Raw genomic sequence first — 22,847 nt, forward strand, 5'->3', positions numbered from 1 at the left:
AGTTGTTTTGTTTTGTTTTGTTTTCTTCTTTTCCTTAAAGGTCTTGGGCTGGCACGAAGAGCTGCCCGGCCAGAGCATCCCGGCCAGGTAAGTTGCAGTCATCAGAGAACTTCAAGAGGGCGGGTGCGTGGCAGCGTCCTCCAGCACAGATGGCCTCTAGGCCAGGTGTCAAGCATTTCTGCCCTGGAGCGACAGCAAGGACTAATTATCAGAGGAGGCACTGTGTGTTACTCCTAGGTGTTGAGGAAGCCCTAACAGAAAGGAATTTTGGAAGACAGGGTGTCCTGTTTACAGAAGTCATTTAGGTGCCCTGGTCCATTCTTAAGGGCATCGTCTGTACAGAGTATTCTCCCCATCTTTCTAACATTTGGGTCCACTAATGACTAACTTGCCTTTAACTCGAGGCTGTAGATAAGTTGGTTATAATGGGAGTAGTCTTCAATTTTTGAGTCCAGAAAAGGACAGCATACGAGTTTCTACTATCATTAGTGGTAAATCTGAATGAATTACCCACACTGGAGGGATATTCATGCTTTAAGTCACCATCCTTTCAGCTTAAAAAAAAAACACTATCTAATTGATCCCTCACTGAGATCCATCTCTGATACAGAGAAGCAGAAAGAACTCTGGACCAGGATTGACAGCTTTCTGTCCAGGCAAACCATTTATGTCAGAGCTACCTTGAGGTGGAGAGGTTAACTGTATGAAATTCATTGTCCTCATCTGTAAAAGGAGGTTAATAATACCTGCCTTCTCTAAATCACAAAGGGAAGTTCAAGTCAAATAGTACATGAGAAGGTGTTTTAGGACTTTGGATTTATGAGACAAAATCAAATGTAAGGTGGTATACCGGATTGGATTGTTGGAAAATTATACAACTAAGTAATAGGACGAATCATGAGTTTAGAATGAGTGCTTAATGGTTTTTAATACAGACCCAACATTTATTTTTGCCAATGCAGTGACTATTGTCATACTTTCTTTCTTTTTTTTTTTTTAATTTCACTTTTCTCTGTTTGGTCACCAAGCCTTTCTTTTTTTTTTTTTTTTTTTTTTTTTTGAGATGGAGTCTCGCTCTGTCGCCCAGGCTGGAGTGCAGTGGCCGGATCTCAGCTCACTGCAAGCTCCGCCTCCCGGGTTTACGCCATTCTCCTGCCTCAGCCTCCCAAGTAGCTGGGACTACAGGCGCCAGCCACCTCGCCCGGCTAGCTTTTTTTGTATTTTTTAGTAGAGACAGGGTTTCACCGTGTTAGCCAGGATGGTCTCGAACTCCTGACCTCGTGATCCACCCGTCTCGGCCTCCCAAAGTGCTGGGATTACAGGCTTGAGCCACCGCGCCCGGCCTAGAGCCTTTCTCTGACCTCTCGGGCTCAAGGAGAGTTTAATTAATAGCTGTAATTGTTTTGTAGGTTAAAATTTACTCCTATGCTTTGATGTGCCAAGTTTTTGCCTAAAGCTAATTGAAACAGTCAAGTCATAACCTTATAAGTAGGCTCTCTCTCTGTATATATATATATATAAACATTTGGAAACATCCAGCTATCTTTAGTAAATTGTTGCATATATAGTTTTCTAATATTTGTTTCAGGGAGATTTGCTCAGTTATCTGAAATGGAGAAATTAGAGTAAATCTCTTGATCTTGTGGTTATTTTTTTGGCTTGTTTGTTGATTTCAAAATAGTGAAAAGGCAAAGGAAAAAGTAACATTCATTATCAGTTATCTCTTAAATGGAAGAAACATACATTTGTTGCAGCAAATTTTCCACTAAGCATAATTTCATCCTGTTTCAATAAGTAATAAAGTCCTTTTCTAGATATAGTAAACACACACACACACTAGTAAAATGACCAAAATTTGTGTTAACACAGTATATTTTGTTCCCAATGTATAGGCAAAGGAAAAAGTCCCACTTGCCTCTAAAATTTACTATTTATAGTACATTTTTAAAAAACATTAACTGTGCTTATAAACATTAGTCAGGCTCTTGTGAAAAAGCATTGTATTTCTACCCAGCATCTAAAACTGATTTGAAGGAAATATTATGAATGGGCCTCCTTGCACCTGCAGACCTGAAAAGGGAATGCTTATCTGAAATCAGAACAAGGCATCCTTTTCCCAGTCTCTGTCAATATACAAAGGTTTCTGATGTATACTGATTTGCATGGCAGTTAAAAACATGCAAAAAATGTAAATTATAGCCAGTATAACTCAGAAAATTAGAGATCAGCATAAACTGCTGTACTTTTGTGATATACTACAAGTCTCAAATTATATGTCTTTACAGTGCAAATTAGATGCTTAAAGCAGAATAGAAATTTAGGTATCAGTTACAAAGGAAATCTTGTTCCCTTGCTCAGTAGTTTACACCAGGAAAATGTTGAGGGCAATAAAGCCATACAAAAGAGACCAGAAGCTGCATAAGACCAGCATAACTTTGGGTTTAATTTTTAAAGCGGAATTTATAGGTCTCGAACACATAGTTTATTTTTAATAACAAATATATAGTGAGCAGTGGGGATGTTATTAATCAAATCCAAAGATTTCTGATATAGAAAAAATTATTGCAGTTTGTTTTTTAACTATATCTGGTGGAAATTACCCATAGCTAGAGAAATAATAGCACTATAAAATGGTTAATAAATAACCAGAAAACATAAAGTATATCTAGTGATTAATATTGGAAGAGTTAATGTAGCAACATTGTTTCCACATGTACTTATTTTAAAAGATAAAGAACTTTCATTACCTACATTTTTATATAGCAATATAAGTGTAACAAATTTCAGATATCACAGTTTCTTTTTAAAAAGTGGTAACTATTATTATAATGAAATTTCACCTTCTGTTTATTCAACTATCAATTATTTATTCTTTTCAACAACAACCAACTAGATTAACATTATTTTGTGACCATAGCATTACTTCCCCTCAAAACATTGCATAGCATAAGTGTTCCCAGAATTCTTTATGCTTACCTAAAGTGATTGGATATTTAAAAGAACCAAGGTATCATTAACAAAAAAATCATCCTTCTAAATTATTTGCATAATAAGCACCCAAATTAATTCTATCTTGAAGCAATGGAGATACTTTCTGATAAATTAAAAATCATGCATGTTTGCCCTCTAAGCTGACAGCAAAGTAGCTGATATGGTTTGGAAAATGCCAGAAAAATTCCTGTGCCCCAAAATAACTTATTCTCTTGTTACCAAATTATCTGAAATCTCACTACTTAATGGATTCTTTTTGGTTAAACATGGTATTAACCCTATGATTTTTTGAAGTTTTTAACATGGTATAATGGAAATTTTCAAATGCATACAGAATTAGAGAGAATGGTATAAGGGACCGCTATATACTCATCACCCAGCTTCATTAACCATCAACTCAAAGCCAACTTCTTTCATCTCTGCTCCTACCAGTACCCAATTCATCCCCTTCTCCCAACTAAATATTTTGAAATAAATTTTCATGTCATTTTATTTTAAAATATTTCAGTAAATAAAAATTTTATGGGAGGAGGAACACACTGTAACTAATCTTACAGCATGAATTTTTTAAAAAACTGAAACTGAGGGCAACAAGAATGGTCACAATGTTTAAAGGGAGCAATTGCAGAAGAGAAAGACACAAGAAATGGCAAAGACACAGTTTCAACCATTTACTTTTCAATAGTTCTATTATAGTTCCATTAAAATATTTTATTTAGAAAGTATGGATACGTAATAGCTTTTTGATATGCATGTGTATGAGGAGGAAAAAACAACATGAGTAAATCTGCTTCCCCAGAGAAATGTTAATTGTTTTATTCCAATGAAATCACAGCAGGTATACCTTGTAAAGTTTCAGTTTTAAGGATCCGCCCACCCTTGCATGATTAGCTTTTCTCCCATCTACTGTATAATTTAAAGCAATATCCATATATGTGGCAAAATCTTTTTATCTCTTATTTTTCACTCTCCTTTTGCTATAAGTCCTTGAAAGAGTTGTCCATAACTCTTGTCTCCGATTCTTCTCCTCATCTTCTCTTTGAATCCATTGTGAGAAGGCTTTCTTTATCACCTCTGCAGTCCACTCTCATAAGATCAGGGTAACCTCCACATTGCCAGATCTGATGTCCAATTCTTAATCTCCATCCTGCTTGATGTATCATCTGTTGGTGACTTGACACTGTTGACCTTGCCCTCCTTGGAAATAGTTTTGTTGGCTTCTTGGACCCACACTCTCTTGGTTTAAGCTCCTTCTCCATCTCTGATGTTGATTCTTCCTCATTTCTTAACCTCCAAATGTAGGAGTGGTTCAGAACTCTTCTAAGAACTTCTCTGATCTACTCTGGGGTCTTTTTTGTTTTGTTTTTTGAGAAGGCTCACTGCAAGCTCCGCCTCCCGGGTTCACGCCATTCTCCTGCCTCAGCCTCCCGAGTAGCTGGGACTGCAGGCGCCCGCCACTATGCCCGGCTAATTTTTTGTATTTTTAGTAGAGACGGGGTTTCACCGTGTTAGCCAGGATGGTCTCGATCTCCTGACTTCGGAATCCGCCCGCCTCGGCCTCCCAAAGTGCTGGGATTACAGGCGTGAGCCACCACACCCGGCCCAGTCTTGGGTCTTAAATACCATTTCTACACTGACACCTCCAGAGTATTTATCTCTAATCCTGCCCTGTTATCTGATCTCCAGAAGGTGCAGCAAATTGTGTGAACCACATCTCCACTACATGCCTAAAGGCAAAAACCCTAACGCATTCAAAACCAAACTCCATTTTCTTGTCCAGTCTTCATAATAACACTGTGAGAGAGGTCCCTGTTTTTGAAGCAAAGAAACAGGAGCAGAGGGGATAAGTAACTTGCCCAATGTCACCTATCTAGTAAGTAGGAGAGATGGGATTTGAACGTAGTGGAGAAAGCCTGAATTATGCTTCATAATATGAGCTTCCTAAGCAGTCTTCATCATTTCAAACCTTTGTCCACCCTTTCTGCTCAGAACTTTTCCCTAGCTCCCCCATTGTCTTCAGGCTCCTCATACAACTTCCTCCCAGCGTTGCTATGGACACACCCACGTGTGACCTCCTTGAGAGGAGAAGCTGCCTATATTTTTGTGTGTCCAGTGCTTGGTACACAGTAGGTCTTCACAAAATATCTGGAGTAAATGACCCCATGAATAACTTGAGGCTAATAGTGACCAATCTAAAATTGGGCAGCTAAGCAAATTCTCCCTAATCAGTTCTAAGCCTCACTAGAATTTGAACTTTGAGAAATAAAGTTTTCTTTTAAAAGTGGGTTACACTATAAAGGACACTTGTTTCTGTTTTCCCAGCCCATACCAGAAAGCAGTCTCTTGACCTTCTGGGCAAATCATTAGCAAAGATTAAAAGCTGAGACTTAGTACTCTTTAATCTTATTTTTCAAAGTCTGTCTTGTTTTCAAACTTTCTGTGACAATTATTTCTATTGTTGATAATAAAATATAAAAAGTGATCCTAATTCTTTACCCTTGGTATCAACTTTAAAATTGATTTTGATTTAGATTATGAAAACTGGAATTTGTAGTAGTTTTCAACTAAATACTTTAAAAATTAATAAAAAACCCAAGCTATTCTAACTCCTTTAATTACTATTCATTCAGGCTTTCTTAAAGCACATACAGGTTTATGACAGGCACTATACTGAGTTCTGGAGTTAAAAAATAACAATAGTTAAGTTTTGTGTATTATTTACTGTAGGCCAGGCACCCTCCTAGACACATAATATGAAAATATATTATTTAATGCTTACAACCCTCTTAGTTATATACTGTTATTCCCATTGTATAGGTAAGCAAACTAATTAAAGAGGCATTGAATAACTTCTTCAAGATCTCTTAACTAATAAATAATGGTCCCAGAATTCCGATCTGTGTGGTTCGAGTCAGCATTCTGAATCATAATTATAGACATATAGATTGCTTTTCAAAGGTGAGAGGAGTCCCTACCTTGAACCTTGGAAGGTTCAACTCTAGCTGTCCTCAGACCATGACCTCAACCATGGGCAGGGAGTCCGTGGGGCTTGCTCAAGTAGAGTCTGTCACCCCCTCTAGATCATCTCCAGAATTCTTAGCCTAAACAGCCTCAGGCTACTTTTATGGCCTGCCTTCTGGAGGTAAACTGAGTCACCCCTGTGCCAAATCCTAGGTGAAGTTGGCCAAGGACACTGACACAGGAGAAGTAAACAGAGCTTGGACATGCGAGCTGAAGTGTCCATGCAGGTAAACGACAGGCTACCTGTGCTGCAGAACAAATCTAGAGGTGGGAGAAAAGAGGGGAAGATCATGGTCGGAGAGGCAACACTTCACACACTGCCCAGTTCCTAATCAGAAATCTGGAGGTGAATATTCCAAATTCAGACCTAGCCTTCCAGGTCATTATGCATATATATTTATCAAGGAAGGAAGATAGAACTTGTTTTACCTGTGGGTTTCTTTGCCTGGTTTGTAGCTGTTAAATATTTAGTCTGTTATGCTCATTGCTATTTGTGCTCTTGCTGTTGGCCCTGAAAAAGTTAGGGGCAGACTTGTCTACTAGTTTAAATATTACTGGCGGCCAGGTGTAGTGGCTCACACCTGTAATCCCATCACTTTGGGAGGCTGAGGTGGGAGGATCACTTGATGTCAGGAGTTCGAGACCAGCCTGGCCAACATGGTGAAACCCCATCTTTACTAAAAATACAAAAATTAGCCGGGCATGGCAGTGCGCACCTGTAGTCCCAGATTCTTGACAGACTGAGGCACAAGAATTGCTGGATCCCAGGAGGTTGCAGTGAGCCAAGATCATGCCACAGCACTCCAGCCTGGGCAACAGAGCGAGATTGCATCTCAAAAATAGATACATAAATAACAAACAAATAAATATTATTGGGGGAGACAAAGAAAGCACCAGAGACCATTGCATAAGGTAATCTGGTAGTCTTGACTACCTCATGTCAAAGTGCTTTTATGTTTTAGTAACTAAATCCCTTTTGGTAATCTTCGAGATGTGTACAGATTATACAAAATTTTACTCTCTTGCAAATCATGTTATAATGAGAGTCAAATGTATGCATAGTGTTAATTTAGTTTTACTTATTTCCCACTATTATTTTAAAAAATATTTTAGAAGGCCGAGCACAGTGGCTCACACCTGTAATCCCAGCACTTTTGGAGGCAGAGGTGGGCGGATCACGAGGTCAGGAGTTTGAGACTAGCCTGGCCAACATGGTAAAACCCTGTCTCCACTAAAAATACAAAAATTAGCTGTGTGGTTGTGCACACCTATAATCCCAGCTACTCAGGAGGCTGAGGCAGGAGAGTTGTTTGAACCCGTGAGATAGAGGTTGCAGTGAGCTGAGATTGCGCCATTGTACTCCAACCTGGCAACAGAGCGAGACTTCATCTCAAAAAAAACAAAACAAAACAAAACAAAAACTTAGGAAAGAACATTTTACTGACACGAATGACCTAATTTGGTCCAATTATTCAGCTAGCATGTATTTGATATTTGATATTTAATATCTATAAATGAATGACTATATAGAAAAAGCAGTGCCATACTACATTCGTGGAATAAAAGGACTATTTTTCAACTTAAAGTCAATCTTAATGTGACCTTATTTTGTCTTTCACAGTAAGCAAATTATTTGATTTACACACCAAAAAAATGTACTGAAAGAATGATTTCCATTGGGATTTTATAATTTAATTAAAACAGACCCAACTTTTAACAAAAGTGCTAAGATCAACTCTTGCTAGGAAGCTACTAATATTAAACAGATATATTTAAATTATCTTCCTGCAGTTATTGAAAAATGTCCTTAACTAATATTAGTTTAGGAAACAAAAATAAGATTATTAACTTAAAATTGCATTGTTAAAGTGTTCTTATCAGATATATACTTTTAAGATGATTTTTAAAGATGCTTCTGTTTTGAGTGCTATTATCCAAAGTACTAAACGTTCATTTTTAGGCCAAGAGCAGTGGCTCACACCTGTAATAACAGCACTTTGGAGACCAAGGTGGGTGGATCACCTGAAGTTAGGAGTTCGAGACCAGCCTGGCCAATATGGTGAAACCCCGTCTGTACTAAAAATACAAAAATTAGCCAGGCATGCTGGTGGGCACCTGTAATCCCAGCTACTCAGGAGGCTGAGGCAGGAGAATCGCCTGAACCCGGAAGGCCAAGGTTGCAGTGAGCCGAGATCGCGCCACTGTACTCCAGCCTAGGAGAGAAAAAGTGAGACTTTGTCTAAAATAAAATAAAATAAAATAAAATAAAATAAAATATAAAAGTTCATTTTATAAAGCAGCATATAAGGTCTTATAAAGCGGCCTTTCATGCTGACCTCATCAACGAGCCAACCATCACTGCTGGAATGGTTTTAGGCGTGCGCTGTCTCTGCCAGGTATTTTATTGTTGTTTTGCTTTTTTTGTAATCAACAAATGCTGTTACATTTGTTAAGGACAGAATCTGTTGCTATTCCAGATAAATGTTGGTATAATTTGTTTATTCTAGAGGATTGCCAAAAATTTTACAGTCTCGTGATAGTACAGGGTAAGAAAACAGAGTAGCTGTCAAGGGCTAGTTCAAGTCAAAGTCCATGGAAGAGACCAAGTTTGGAAGTGGAGAGAAGGATTGGTGATGAAGACAGGAGGATGAAAAGCTAGAAATATTCCAGCTCTGAAAAATTGTACCAAATATATCTTATTAGGTATGTGAGATGTGTGGTGGATTTGGGCCAGGAATGTTTTGGTGTTTTCCATGGTTTTGGACTCAACTTCCTTTTAGGATAGAACAGGTTGATATTTCAAGATCTGCCAATAGTAAATGAAGCCACAGTTAAAAGTACTGCTGTTTCATGTGTACATGTGGTACAAGGGTTCTTTCCTTGGAATTGAACAACAAACAGCTTCCCAGGTAAAGGCATTTTTTTTTTTTCTGATTTTAGTAAGGACCATATATTTAGGATAATTTCTTAGTAACAGTTACAGGTACTAGGTGGGGAAGGGGCTGGGTGAAAACTTCATCCTTACCGAATGAGGGATTCCCACTATGCTTTAAAGGATCATTAGAATATTATGAGGCCAAACAAAGAAAATAATTAAAAGGAAAATTCAAAATTCTACAAGGACTGGATTGACAGGATTTATATTAAGGAGTATCAAATAGGGAATGTCTTCTCTAATTGCCTGCTGGAGAGGTGCAAAGAGGCCAGGCTGGGTAGGCTTAGTCATGTAAGGTATTCATTGACTGCAATAGAACAAAGGCTGCCAAGAAGTTTTGGGGTAGCCAGGACTTGCTGTAGAACTGGCTGTTCTAGTTGGAAACAAAGACACTATTGTATCTGAACTGTATTGTTGGCAGCAAAATGACTGGCTGGTCTCTTTCTTAGTACAAACCATGCCTCCCAAGGTATTGCTCCATTGTCTTTTTGTGCATTTGGTTTGGATTTTTATGGGGAATTGAAGACAAGTGGATCATAAAGTGCAAAATAAAATGCTCTAGAAATGACAGATGGGGCCCAATTTCCAAGAAAATTCACCTGGACAGTGGCAACACTGAGAAAAGAAAAGAAACATTAAAGAAGGGAGTCACTTTCAGGCATCCTTGGTTTTGGTTAAAAAGGTCCCTTCCGTTGAGCGTGTCAGTAACTACCAGCTAGAACAAGGGCCCTAAGGTGAGGGTCAACGTATATAATCAGAGAGCCTGACCTCAGGTTGATACTGAAAATATGAGAACTAAATGGCATTACTAGCAGTCTTTAGTTTAGAAGATATAGCATGTTTGGTGCCTTGTGAAGAAGGTGTCCAAGGCCACATGATACTTTGTAACATCTGATGGGATTGTGATCACATGGCAGAAGGGAAGGGGGCTCTTCAGCACGTGCCTGTGGCCCACTTAAGACAGCATAGCCAGCTGGAGATTGGGCCTAGACCACCCTTCTAGGGCTGTCTGGGGCTGACAGTTGGCTACTTGGGGGTCAGCGTAGCACTGATGCCAGAACTCACTGTTGCTTGAGGATGGATTATCTGGTTATAGACTTGTCTGGGCAGAGATTGGCTTTTGGGCATTATGAAGTCAGACATCAGGGCTTTTTGGACAAATTCTGCCTCCTAGGGATATGTTTGAGCTAAAAATAAAAAGATACGTTACTTCTGACTGCTTTCTACTGGGGTGGGGGGTAGAAATGTTGGGTCAGCCAGAACGATCACTGGATGTTACACTCCTCCTTCTCACAGGGCAAACTTCTCAGAGACTGCCCAGATGGTATATGATATTTTCTCTTATACTGCATAATTTTCAATTCCTTTGGGATTAATCTTAAGAAAAAAAAAAAAAAGCCCACATGCAGAACCAAAGTATTCTTGGCCCTTTGAACAATCTAGATGCTTCTAGCATGATACAAAAGAACATCAAGCTCCAGAGGACGCCAGAATTGGCCTCCAAGTTGTATAATATAAAGCTGCCCTAGTGTCAGAGGACCCACTAACTGGTCAGTCCACTTGAGGATCTTTGTTAGGGCTCTTCATTGACAATCAAGGAACTAAATACCCTGAAAGTCCAAAGAAATATTGAATTACCTCAATGTTTTGGAGCTTACCTCTCCAGCCTAGTGGCACTCTTATACATGAATTTCCTAGGCGGAATTTGGATTCCCAAAAACATTACCCTTAAAAGTGCAAACTCACCTTTCTAGGCCTCTGAGAATGCTGTACAGTAAGTGGTCCAGGATGGTCTAAGTGAATTGGTTACACAAGACCAGGTTGTTGGACGTTGCCTGGATATACAGTAAACTCTTCCATCCAAAAGATCACAAGAGGTGCCACATAAACACTGGGAGACTGTCTGGAAATTACAGAATCTGAGAGGGCTTTACCAACAACTTCTATACCCATTGCACATTTCGTAAAAGATTTTTCATTCATTTTTATTTTAATTTTTTTCTGAATTGTTGGTGTGCAAAAGTGAAAGGTGGTGGGAATCCGGGCACTTTAGGTTGTTCAGGAGCCAAGGAATCAATGGCCACAGATACTCACACTGCATGTGAGAGCACAGAAACCTAGAAACACAAAGTTTGGAGTTTGGTTGTCATTTGTTTGGGAATAGTGCAGAGCCTTCCAGGCCAGAAGAAACAGATTAACTTAGCAGTCTCTGCATAATCAATGGATATGCAATGTGGGTCTGACAAGGTGAAGAGACATCCTATTGCCTCAGTCATGGTGAGGGTGTAGCTCCTGTATTTCCCATTCAAATATAAATTGGTTGTACATTTTGAAAGGCAGTTTGTGGGTCTTTAGTAGACATGGCAGAGTTGAACCTGAAAGGTATTAAGTGTTAGAAGACAAAAGAGATCTGAGGTCCAAGGGAAAGCTAAGTAGGAAACAGAGGGGCTCAGACATCAAAGTTTAGACCTAGGAAGTTGGATATTGGCAGATAATTTCATGTCTTTGAACAGGTTTGCTGCCGTTTGGCCAGTTTTTATTGATCCGGCTGCCTGGGCTGACTCTCAGTAGTAACCTAACAATACTGTGTGGTTTTTAACAGATAATGTATATTTGGGAACCAGACAGAATAAAGATGCAATCATGTAATAAAATGGCCCGGGAAATTCCTTAAGGAAGTTTTCTCTGGCCCTCCCACTCTCCCTTGAGGTGACATCATCCTGTTATCTGCTGCCTGCTGCACCCTGCCTGTTCCATTTGATAGCACTGCTATTAAGTTCTGTCTTATGTCAGGTTGTGCTATTATTCTACAACAGGAACATATGCAGGTGCCCTATCCCTAAAATACTGCACAATGCCATGACTTAATTGCAAGTATTACATAATAACAAAAAAATTCAAGGATGGAGAAGCCATCAAAATTACTACCTCAAAATTCCTTAAGAAGAGGAGTTTTCTGCTCTCCACTCCCAGATGATGATGTCCTTTCTCTTTTGACTAAATCTTGGCCCATTTTCTTCCTCTAATCAAGTAGCTTTTGATAATACTAACAGAGCTACCTATGAGCAGGTAAAAATTAGTTATAGGAAAATCCTGGTCACCTAGAGTGCCTATGAAAGGTGATGTTTTAATTAGTTAAATTCTATGGCCATTTATATTCTGACTCTTGCCTTTGAACATCTTTTCAACAAGTGTGTGTACACTTTCCTTTCTTGGTAAGTACATCATTTAAACTTTCTTTGATATTTGAAAAAAGCCTTGCAGTTATCCTTTGATCAGATTTGCAAATTTTCAGCATTACCATTTAATCAATAAATGAATTCATTGCTTGAGCACCTGCTCAGTGCATTTCACATTGGACTAGTTGCTATGGGGACAGAGAGGAAGTAAGGTGTCAAGGAGATGGGGTGGCTGAGCCTGAGGAGCTGTGTGGGCATACAATACGAGATGGTGCTGTGGGGCAGAGGTGAGTGGTTTGGGCCATTAGTGCTGTAGAGCTTTAGGCTTCTGATTCAGACAGGAAATAGGTCAAATGTGTTCTGATGCAAGACAGAACATTGCAGTCTTTTCTAAAGATTGATACTTAGTTTTAGTTTTTCTCATTTTTTAGGAGGGAATTAAAATCTAGAGCCCTGATTAATTGAAGGTTCCAGCTATTTAGATTTTACAATACATATGGTCCACCTTTTCTAGGCATAGTGTATTTTGCGAGATGGTCTTAAAATGCATCAGCACAAAGCAAAATCCAGACTGTGTCTCCAATAGTACATATAATTATTTGCATTGTTTTTATCTATTAGAAGAAACTTTTAAATGTGTGTGTAAAGACAGGAAGAACAGAAGTGCCAGTATTAATTTATTAAATGAGTAGAGTGAGGATATCACAATGGCAAAATTCAGGGACAACCTGTGGGAAACAATAGTGCTTTGTATGTGTGCAGGGAGCAGTGCGGAATGGCCAGAGGAGCAAGTGCAGTAGGAGGACAAAGCTTCCCCAGGGAGATGCACCCTGAGCTGAGCTCCAGAGTTGACCAAGAGAAGGGACAACATCGGGAGGAAGTTACCCTAATGTCACAGAAGTAAACAAAAAGAGAGAGAGAGCACATAGGATGTTTTGGGCAAGGCAGGGGAGACACCCATTCATCCTCTCCTTCAGTGAATACCTACTGAGCTCTTACACTGTGCCTGGTATTGCTCTAAGCCTCAGAGATATGGCAGAGAACCAAACAAAAAGATCTGCTCTCATGGAGCTTTTGTTCTAATTTAGAGAGACAGACATTTGACATATTAAAGAAATAGAATGTGCGGCACACCAGACAGCACTCAGTATCTAGCACCTTCTGTAGAGAGAAAGAAACCCAGATGTGTAGTCAAGAGTACTGGAGAAGGAGGTATGATCTTAAGTAGGATAATTAGAGAAGGTCTCACTGAGAAGGTGCTATCTGAGCCAAGTCCCAGGGCCTCAGGAAGGGAAATATGAACAATATGTCATCTGCCTCAATAATATATCACTTTCTAGTAGGATATTGACATTATGATCCAATAAATTCTTTAATTGTAGCTAAAATCAAATATGTGCTAATTATTTAATAAATATTTTTCAACAAGTGCATAGCAAGTACCATTCAAAGTATGAAAACATTATGAAACTAAAGGACAAAAGTTCTTGTTCTCATAAGTCTTATATTTTGGGGGAGGACAGAAAAAATATTTTTAAAAATATAGTTATACATAATTATCTAGTATGTTCAAAGGTGGTAAGTACTATGGGGAAAAGTGGAGCAGGGTTGGGGGAGGACAGAGTTGCCATTTCAAGTAGATTACATGAGGTAGGCCTCATTAAAAAAAAGACCAGTGTTTGAGCCAAGCCCTCAAGGCAGTAAGAGAGTTAGCCTTTTGGGTAACTGGAGAAAGGGTAGAGAGATGAGAGGCTATGAAACAATGTGAGATATTTTTAATGTGTGAGAGGATTGAAGGACTGGTAGTGGCAGATTTTTGGTATCTGGAGCCTAGGCAGAGTGAATTAGCTTGTAAGACAAGAGGTGGTCAGACAGGGTGATATGTGAAACTGGAATTGTAGAGAAGTTGCAGTTACTGGTAATTACAAGGTCTAAAGTTCTTAACATGGAAGCAAAGTAGCCAAATCAGGGTGGAGGACAAAATAATTGGAGAAGAGAATAAGGAGCTGATGCGTCTTGTATTGCAAAGATGATGTGTGTATATACAAAAATTGTCAGGAATTGACATAGGAGTACTGTTGGAGAAAATTATAGCAAGCAAGGAGGCAACCTTTTCCAAAAATGAGACAGCATCTCCCTATGATTGGTAAATGTCAGTGAATGCCTGCAACAATTCAGGATAGTGGGTGATATAATGTAAGCTGCAAGTGTCAAAGCTCAGGGTGGGATGACTAGGGGATAGAGAGGAAGAAGTGCCTGTGAATAGCAGTGAGGACTCAGGAAGACACACATCTCCAAGCTCAAGGATATATGGATTCTGGGAGAAACATCAGCCATTACTCATGTGGTCAGGGGAAGACGAGTTCTCAGGGGAGAGCCAAGTTTCTGTTCAAACAAGATGGTAAAGGGGACATTCAGATAAGGGACTGGGATATGGGCATTCCTTCTGGAAATGGACTATGAATTTCAGAGGGCACAGGGGATGGGTTTCTGGAGTTGTAAAGGAGTAGGAGATAAGGAGAAAAGAGGGGTTGTGCAGAGCCTTCTAGGGATTAGAATGTGTTGGGGGAATGAGGGTGAATCTGAGAGTCTTGGGCTTTTTGTAGAAACTGGTGCAATAAACATGGATAAGTGAGATTAGTCTTTGGGATCTCAAGGTAGATAGTGGTGATGATACTGTGAGTGGTTGAGGGGCAAGAGGAGGTTCTGAGATTTGCTCTTGATTCTTATGGAAGGAAGAGACAAGGTCTAAGGAAGCCTGACTTAGTTTTGATGTGAGGCATTCACTTCACCCCATCTCCCGTCGAAAGCAACATGGACTTTCTTTGGGCGTCTTGAGACACTCTTGACTCCAGATGATTAAAGTGATTGCCAAATCCAACACCTGAGGATTTTACCTGAAGGGGGCTCTGCAGGCAGAGAGAAAGTATGTACATTGACCATGACATAGGGCATTAGGGGAAAAGCAAAAGAGAGCACCTTGGAGTTAATGGCGGGTAGATTTGTTAGAACTTTATGCTGTGGTCTAAATGTTTTTGCTTCTCCAAAATTCATGTATTGAAATCTAATCATCAATGTAATGACATTAAAGATGGGGCCTTTGGGAAATGACTAGGTCATGAAGATAGAACCCTGGTGAATTGTATTAGTGCACTTATGAAAAAGGCCTGTGGGAACTCGTCTGTCCCTTCTGCCATATGAAGACACAGCAAGAAGGTGACACCTATGAGGAAGGCACCCTCACCATACCACCCCATCTGTTGCTGCCTTTGTCTTGGTCTTGCCAGATTCCAAAACTGTGAGAAATAAATTCTGCTGTTTGTAAATTATCCAGTCTAAGGTATTTTGTTATAGTAGCCTGAATGGACTGAGACACTTGACTACTCATGTGGTGGAAATAATTCCAGGCGTTTTGTTTTGTTTTGTTTTGATTTGATTGTTTAGTAGGGTAGTAATGTGATCACACTGTATCAGTGAAAGAAACTGGCAACAACGTATTTAGTGATTTTTAGTGGTAAATGGTGTTTGTAAGAGACTCTGAGAACATTGTTACATTAAAGCAAATGATCAATAAGGAGGGCCTCAACTAGGATGGATCCATGGGAATGAAAAGAGGGAGCAAGAAATACTAAAGACACTAAAGTAAAAGCAAAAAGTCTTGGTGACTGACAGGTTGTTGAGGCTGTGGTATAGAGAGGAGTCAAGGTTGACCACAAAGATTTAAATCAGAATAGATGGGAAAATAATGTAATTAATGGAACAGATCATTCAAGTCAGGAAGAGGAACAATGTTTGAGACTCGAAGATTTTGAAGTTGTGGCAGGAATCTGAGTGGGTTGCCCTGCAGATAGTTGAAAGTTCAAGACAGAAGCTTGGGTGAGAGTTTGGAACTGAAGGTACCAATTTGGTGGTCATGTTCAAGGAAGTGAGGCTTGGAATCTTGTTAGTTCATAGAGTCGTCAGGCTGTAGAGTTGAGAGAGCAATGTAAAGATAGCCAAAGACATAACAGTCTTGAGAGTTGCTTGAGAATGAGAGAAGTGATAGAGTGCCCACTCACGGTTGAAAGACAGAGGAAATTTAAACATTGCTAAGTGCTAGTTGCTAAATGTAATTAAGAATTATTATTTGCCTTTGAGTGATATATTAACTAGAGAGCCAGAGGAAATGATCTTGGTAATGAGGAGAGATATTTTTCTAATAAGAGAACAAAGACAATTTTGACTTGAGAAAAGGAATATTATTTAGATTTTCTTGATAATACAAAGGTAAAGTTAGGGTCCTATCTTAAATGAGAGGACTTGGTATGAGTTCTTATGGATTTGATGAGAAAGAATTAGAACAGTGAAAGTGAAAACATATGATGGAAAGTCAACAAGAAATTAATAAAAGCAGGGTCTAGGAACTAGATGAGGTGAGAAAGAAATTTGGAGGGAGCCCAATTCTTAATAGGCTTCTGGCAGTGTCCCATAAGGCAGCCTCAGATAAGCAAATATTGCTTAGGATACATCATCCCATTTGTGTCTGACCTCCTGTTCACTTTCAACTCCATGTTTTAGAGTTCTTGAACCAGTAGCCTGCTTTCTGTCTCCTCCTCTGGCTCCTCTTGAATTTGTTATTTATTCTGCTTCTCTTTGGTTTTTCATACCTAAGAACTCATTCATGGTTCCATTATCCAGTGGCTCCTCTATAGCTCATGAGAATTTCCTGCTGCCGCTCCTGGCCCCAGAGATTCCTAATGGCTCTGTTCATGGTGGAGGTAGTGAGGTATGGGGGGTGTCTTGGGTAAGACAGAAAAACCTTGAGCAAGGTGATGAATACATTGTAAATTTAGCTGTTTCTAGTGCTGATAACAAAGTGGGGGAGCATATAAATAAGAGCTGTGACCTTTGAAAGAATAGAGATTGATAAGTGTTACAAGATGGAAGTTGGGGAGAATCTCGTAAGTAGCCAGTGGGAACAAGGAGAATATATTTCCAAAGCACTGTTTGAACACTTCCCCAAGGAATGATGAACTCTGCATAAAGCTGACTTTTGATGAAGGAGAAATGTTAGCTGGACCATTTGGGGAAATATGGAGAATATGGAATAAGAATTTTATAGGACAATATGGACTATGGTTCATAATACAGTATCAATATTAAATTTTCTGAATTTATCACTTCTACTGTGCTATATGTTTTCAAATTTCTACCAGTGATATTAAACTGAACAAATGTTAATTGAAAATTATAAGATATTAAGGTACTATGGAAGATTATCTATCCTATAAGATACAGTTAACACATTTTATGATAATTCAGAGTTCCTTTTTGTCTGAGTCTCCAAAATAAAATGAATTTTAGAAAAGACAAATATTTAGAGTCACATTTGGCATTGAGGATAGAAGAGAATTTACTTTAGAGAACAGGATATAAAGTGTAATATTGATGTGTAGTTCAAGCTATATTAGTATTACTATTGATCATAATATTAGGTTGGTGCTAAAGTAATTGAGGTTTTTGACATTACTTTCAATGGCCAAAACCGCAATTACTTTAGCACCAACCTAATAGTACTAATTACCAAGATACTTAATCTTACATTGGTATTACTACCTACTCTGTTGAATTTCTTAGGCTGCCGAGAGTTGGCAAGAAATTGCAAGCAGAATATAACAAATAAGTTTTGAATTTGAAAAGATTTTTTTATTATCTCACAAACAAGTTCAATCCATATGAAGAAGCATTAAAATAAATTAATCTGAATATAAGAGGATATGTAAATCAAATGCCGTATATGCCGTATAGGGATAAACAACTTCAATTAACCACTATCTAATCTGTAATAACAACAACAACAACAAAATAAAAACATAAGATGTCACTGGCTTTTTTTCTGAAAATCGTATATTGTAGTTTAATGTTTTGCTACATACTGGCAGGAAAGAAATATATTCCTTTACTGTGCACTGGCTGTCTTTTATCTAACAAATATTCCATCTAAGTTAATTTACAGTGCTAATTGTAAATAAACTTTATTGATATAATTTACATCAATAAACTGTATTTATTTAAAATGTCAGTGGATGAGTTTTGCCAGATGTATAGACCTCTGCAGCTATTGTACCACTACCGTCAACATACAGAAACCTTCCACCCACTAAAGTTTTGCTCATGCCTCTTTACTGACAGTGCCAAAACATAAAACAGGGAATAATCAGTGTGCATTATTGGGCAACTGTTTTATCTAATGTATAGGGATTTTGGTGGCCCTTTTTTAGAAAGCAAAAACAAAAACAATTCCCTTTATTGAAGTTGTTGTTGTTGTTGTTGCTGTTGTTTTGAGATGGAGTTTCACTCTTGTTGCCCAGGCTAGAGTGCAATGGTGTGATCTCCGATCACTGCAACCTCTGCCTCCCAGGTTCAAGTGATTCTCCTGCCTCAGCCTCCTGAGTAGCTGAGATTACAGGTGCCCGCCACCATGCCCGGCTAATTTTTGTATTTTTAGTAGAGACGGGGTTTTGCCATGTTGGTCAGGCTGGTCTTGAATTCCTCACCTCAGGTAATCTGCCCGCCTCGGCCTCCCAAAGTGCTGGGATTACAGGCGTGAGCCACCGCACCTGGTCTTTGGTGACCTTTTAAAATAAATCTTTCCTATTATAAATTGTATCTTAAGATAGTCCCATAAACTCACAGAACTGTACATACTATACAGCAAATGTTCTCCACCAATCATGTCACTGTAAGTTGCACTCTACTTTTCAAAATGTTTTCACAGCTCAGTGGAGGAACACAGCACATAACGAGGGGAACATTTTTCGTACATCATCAACGAGGAAGCAAAGCTTCAGCAAAGTTAGTTTATGAAGCGGAGGCCAGCGAATAGGCAGGGTTAGGAGAAGAACAAGTTGCCTTCTCCTTTGTTCCAGATTTGGCTTTCAAGACAGAGCTAGAAATTCACAAATGGAAACAGCAACTGCGAACACCACTTCCTATGCTACTGCCTAATTAGCATGCAGCTCAGAGCTGTCCCCTGGCAAGAGCCTGGGGAAACACGGTTGTAAAAGGACAGCTCTCCCCTCTGCTGAACAAGTGCCAGCCAATCTGCTTTATGCTCTCAGTGAGGTGTTCAGGCTGGGGCTTTTTCATGCTAAAACTCAGTTTCCCTGTGCATAGAAAAAAATGAATTTTGAAAAGGGTACCAAAGTATTTAGGAGAGTCTCTGACTCCAAGGATGGAAAATAATCTTACTAGGGAGAATCTAACATTCTTATCTTTAGAGCGGGAAAATAGGATTACCTTAGCACTGATGATAAGAAAAGTAATGACATACTACTTATATTAAAGAATTATCTGGAGGTACTGGGGATTACTGTTGAGTCATCACTTAAGAACAATAATAGTACTAATTAGCCAGGGGTTTTCAGTCATGCTTTGGGAAAATTCTCTTTTTTATGTTATTCTCTATTCTACCTAAGACAGTGTTTACAAGAAAAGGTTCTGTCATCAGAATTGGGTTCAAACTTGGTCTCTGTATTTACCACTTCGGTGACTTTAGGTGAGACTTAGCCTCTCTAAGCTGTAGTTTTCCATCTGTAAAATGGGCATAGCAGAACTTTCCTCATGGGAACTTTATGAAGCTTCAGGTAGATCATTTATATAAAGTGCTTGGCATAGGGCCAACACAGTGTAATTGATACTTGTTTTTTTAAATTTTCTCTAATTTTATTGTACTGTATGTATAGATTTAATTTTCAAGTGCAGAGTCAAAAGGTATTAAACACATTTTGAATTTTGAAATGTGATTACAGGAAAACCAAATCCTAAGTGACCTAAAATTCATGTTGGATTTTAATTTACCAGTATATGTTTTTTACTTAGCAATAAATTTCTTACAATATAGAGTGTTGCTTTGCTACCTTAATCAAGTTCATACCTGCAATGTGACTTTAAGTTTAAAAGATACATTGTAGAAAATGCATTCCTAATATCCTAGGGCATTGTTTTAAACCGCCTTAATCATGTCATTTGAAGTTTGGACATGAATAGCAGAGTGCTTTGTTTTTTTTTAGTTGGAGAAAGGAAACCCGTACCTGCCAAGAGCTGGAAATGAAAATAGGACGAGCCCCTGAAACTCTAGTGTGTTAGACTGAAAACATTATTTAGAGGAACAGAGTGGGAAACCGGTGAATACTTTGGCTTTTATAGAAAGGGAGTGTGCCTCATAAACAGGACAGTTGGAATGTATGGAAAATTTCCAGTGAAAACAAGACACAAAGCACATGACTAATATTGCTTTTCCAAGTTAGACAAATGCAGTTTTAACCAGAATTTGCCACTGAGGGGCCTTGGGGGCCCTCCTTGAATCTTGAGACTTTGATCCTTTTTTCAAGTTCCAAGTCTAATGTAGGAAAAGCTATACAGATAGATGACATGGTTTTGATCCCATCTTTCTTCCTGTTTCTGCCATTCCTGAAAATTGCCAGCAGGTGAGTGTCAGAAGACAAATTGAAGTATTCAGCTAAATGAGCAACTGCAAAACTCAATTTATTCCTCTTCAAGAACTACTCTTCTTGTATGTTGAGTGACCATTTGGCTGCCAAGAGAAACTGCCTTGCCTAGGAAACAATATGGACTGCAAAATCAGTTTCAAACACAAATGACAAATATTCCTTATGTTTTGTCATCTTCTTTCCACATCAAATATACATGTAAAGATGTACATAAGGCATAATCTGAAGATAATCAAACAGCTATTAACCAGATTTCTGCATTTCACCTATCCTTCAAAACCAGCTTCAAGTCTACCTTTACGTTGAGAGAGTGCATCTTTAACTATAGTATTCTCTTTCTCCTTTCACATTTCCTGTAAACTCATCATGAATTGCCTTGTCTATTGTTTTGATTTCTCATTGAACAACAAAGGAATACTCTGTGTTTAGAGTGACCTTAGACTTCAGCTTTCCTGAGGAGTTTCAGTTTAACATCTTGCACCGGTACAATTAACAGTGCCCCTTTCAAGTTAAAAAGTGTCTCAGTGTAGATCATAAATTATATAGTCACCCACTGTGTGCAGCAATCAGAGCTTTTTCAGTGCGAAGTTGATTATGATGGGCATAAATGAATCATAATAAAAAGATCTGATATGATCCCATCTGACTGGGCTTCTTGTGATGGCCCATTTCAACACCATGGATGTCATTAGTGGCTTCACAATGGTTCTTCTTGTAAATTCCCTCATGACCTAGAGTTTTGATTTATGCCATGTCAGACCACTTTAAGCTCTGACTCATGCTGGGATTGCCCTAACCAGGGCAGGGCAGACTAATGGAATGCATTGCATTGCCCTAACATTTCTTAACCTGCCCAAGGTTGAACATGTTTGTTTGTTTTTCTTTAGCTCTCCAAAAATCTTTATGCTAGCATAAGGCCCTGTTATAATCACACAAATTACTCACTATGTAACAGGAGAAGTTGAAATTTGTCCCTGAAACATAAAGTTTATATATAAATAAAAACCTTAAAAACCTGTCTATTGAGAACCAAAGATATTAGTGCTGTTTCCTAACGCATTACAAGAAAATTCTGCTCAGTCAGGGGATAATCACCTTTGGAGGTACAAGGAACATTTGATGAATTTAAATTAGGTTTAGATCTGTGCAATAAGGAAAAGTAAGTGAATTTGGTGGTCTTGTACCTGAGGATGGCAGCATTAAAAAAGACTATTTTAATTTAGTAGCATTTCATTATATCTTCAAAGTTCTTTAAAAATAAGCTAGTTCAGTTGAGCTACACAATGTCAGAAGACCAAGTGTAAGAAAATGGTAATCTGTGTTTGTGGAAACATAAAGATGAATTCATCTAGCTATGTATCATTATGTAAACATAGTTACATTGCCTTTTGTGATAAATAGGTTTTGGAAATGAAGATTACTTAAAAATATATGTAGTCAAGACATAAAAACTCAGGAATTAAATTGCCAGATTAACCTCTACTTAGAATATTGTTTATTAATTACACATTTATTGAGTGTGTTCCAGTACATTGAGTATATGTATGAGGCTCATATACTGGATATACAAAGAAAATGTATGTAAGCACCTTTCCTCCCAGGAACTGATAGTCTAGTATTCTTACTTTTCCAAGGAAAAACAAACAAACATGAAGAAATACATCTCTTTAGTGTGGATGGTCTACTTCACATAAAGTGATTTTATGCTTAACATTTCTTTTAAAACATTTACATTTATTCTGTTAGAGTCTCTTATTTATCTTTCAAAACTCAGATGAAAATTCATCAGTTAGGGATTGTGTTTATCTGCAAGTAAGAGGGTCTTTGAAAACAGGATTAAGTAAGATTCGAGTAAGACTTCTTTCACATCAGACCCAGTTCTGAGAGTAAACGAGCAGATACAGGGACTCCTTGGTATTCTAAGAGGCCTGGGCTGCTTTCCTCCTGTTGTCTTTAGCCTCAGCTTCCATGAGACAAGTTCCCTGAAGTCTGAATAAGGCTGCTGCAGGTCCGGACATTACATCCATGTTCCAGGCAGAAAGAAGCAGGATAGGCATAAGGGGAATAAAAAGGAAAACAAAAAACTTTTTTGAAAACTTTCACAGAAGCCCCATTCAGAAACTTCTGCTTCCATTTAAATTATCATAATTAGTTATGCAATCATCATCATTGCAAGAGAAGGTGAGAATTGCAGCATTTCAGTTCCTCTCAATGCCACCTTCAACAAAT

At 38.5% G+C, this 22,847-nt stretch overlaps 1 protein-coding gene and 1 long non-coding RNA gene across 2 annotated transcripts in view; both read left to right on the forward strand.

Moving 5' to 3' along the window:
- ITGB8 (integrin subunit beta 8) overlaps positions 1 to 22,847 on the forward strand; it is an 81,166-nt gene that overhangs the window by 1,525 nt on the left and 56,794 nt on the right.
- LOC108529319 (uncharacterized) lies at positions 41 to 21,635 on the forward strand. The gene is made up of 2 exons (XR_001885491.1): positions 41 to 87; positions 20,595 to 21,635. It is a non-coding gene; the product is annotated as an uncharacterized LOC108529319 (long non-coding RNA).

This window comes from Rhinopithecus bieti, unplaced genomic scaffold (assembly GCF_001698545.2).
Source record: "Rhinopithecus bieti isolate Rb0 unplaced genomic scaffold, ASM169854v2 scaffold_5882, whole genome shotgun sequence".
Classification (NCBI taxonomy): domain Eukaryota; kingdom Metazoa; phylum Chordata; class Mammalia; order Primates; family Cercopithecidae; genus Rhinopithecus; species Rhinopithecus bieti.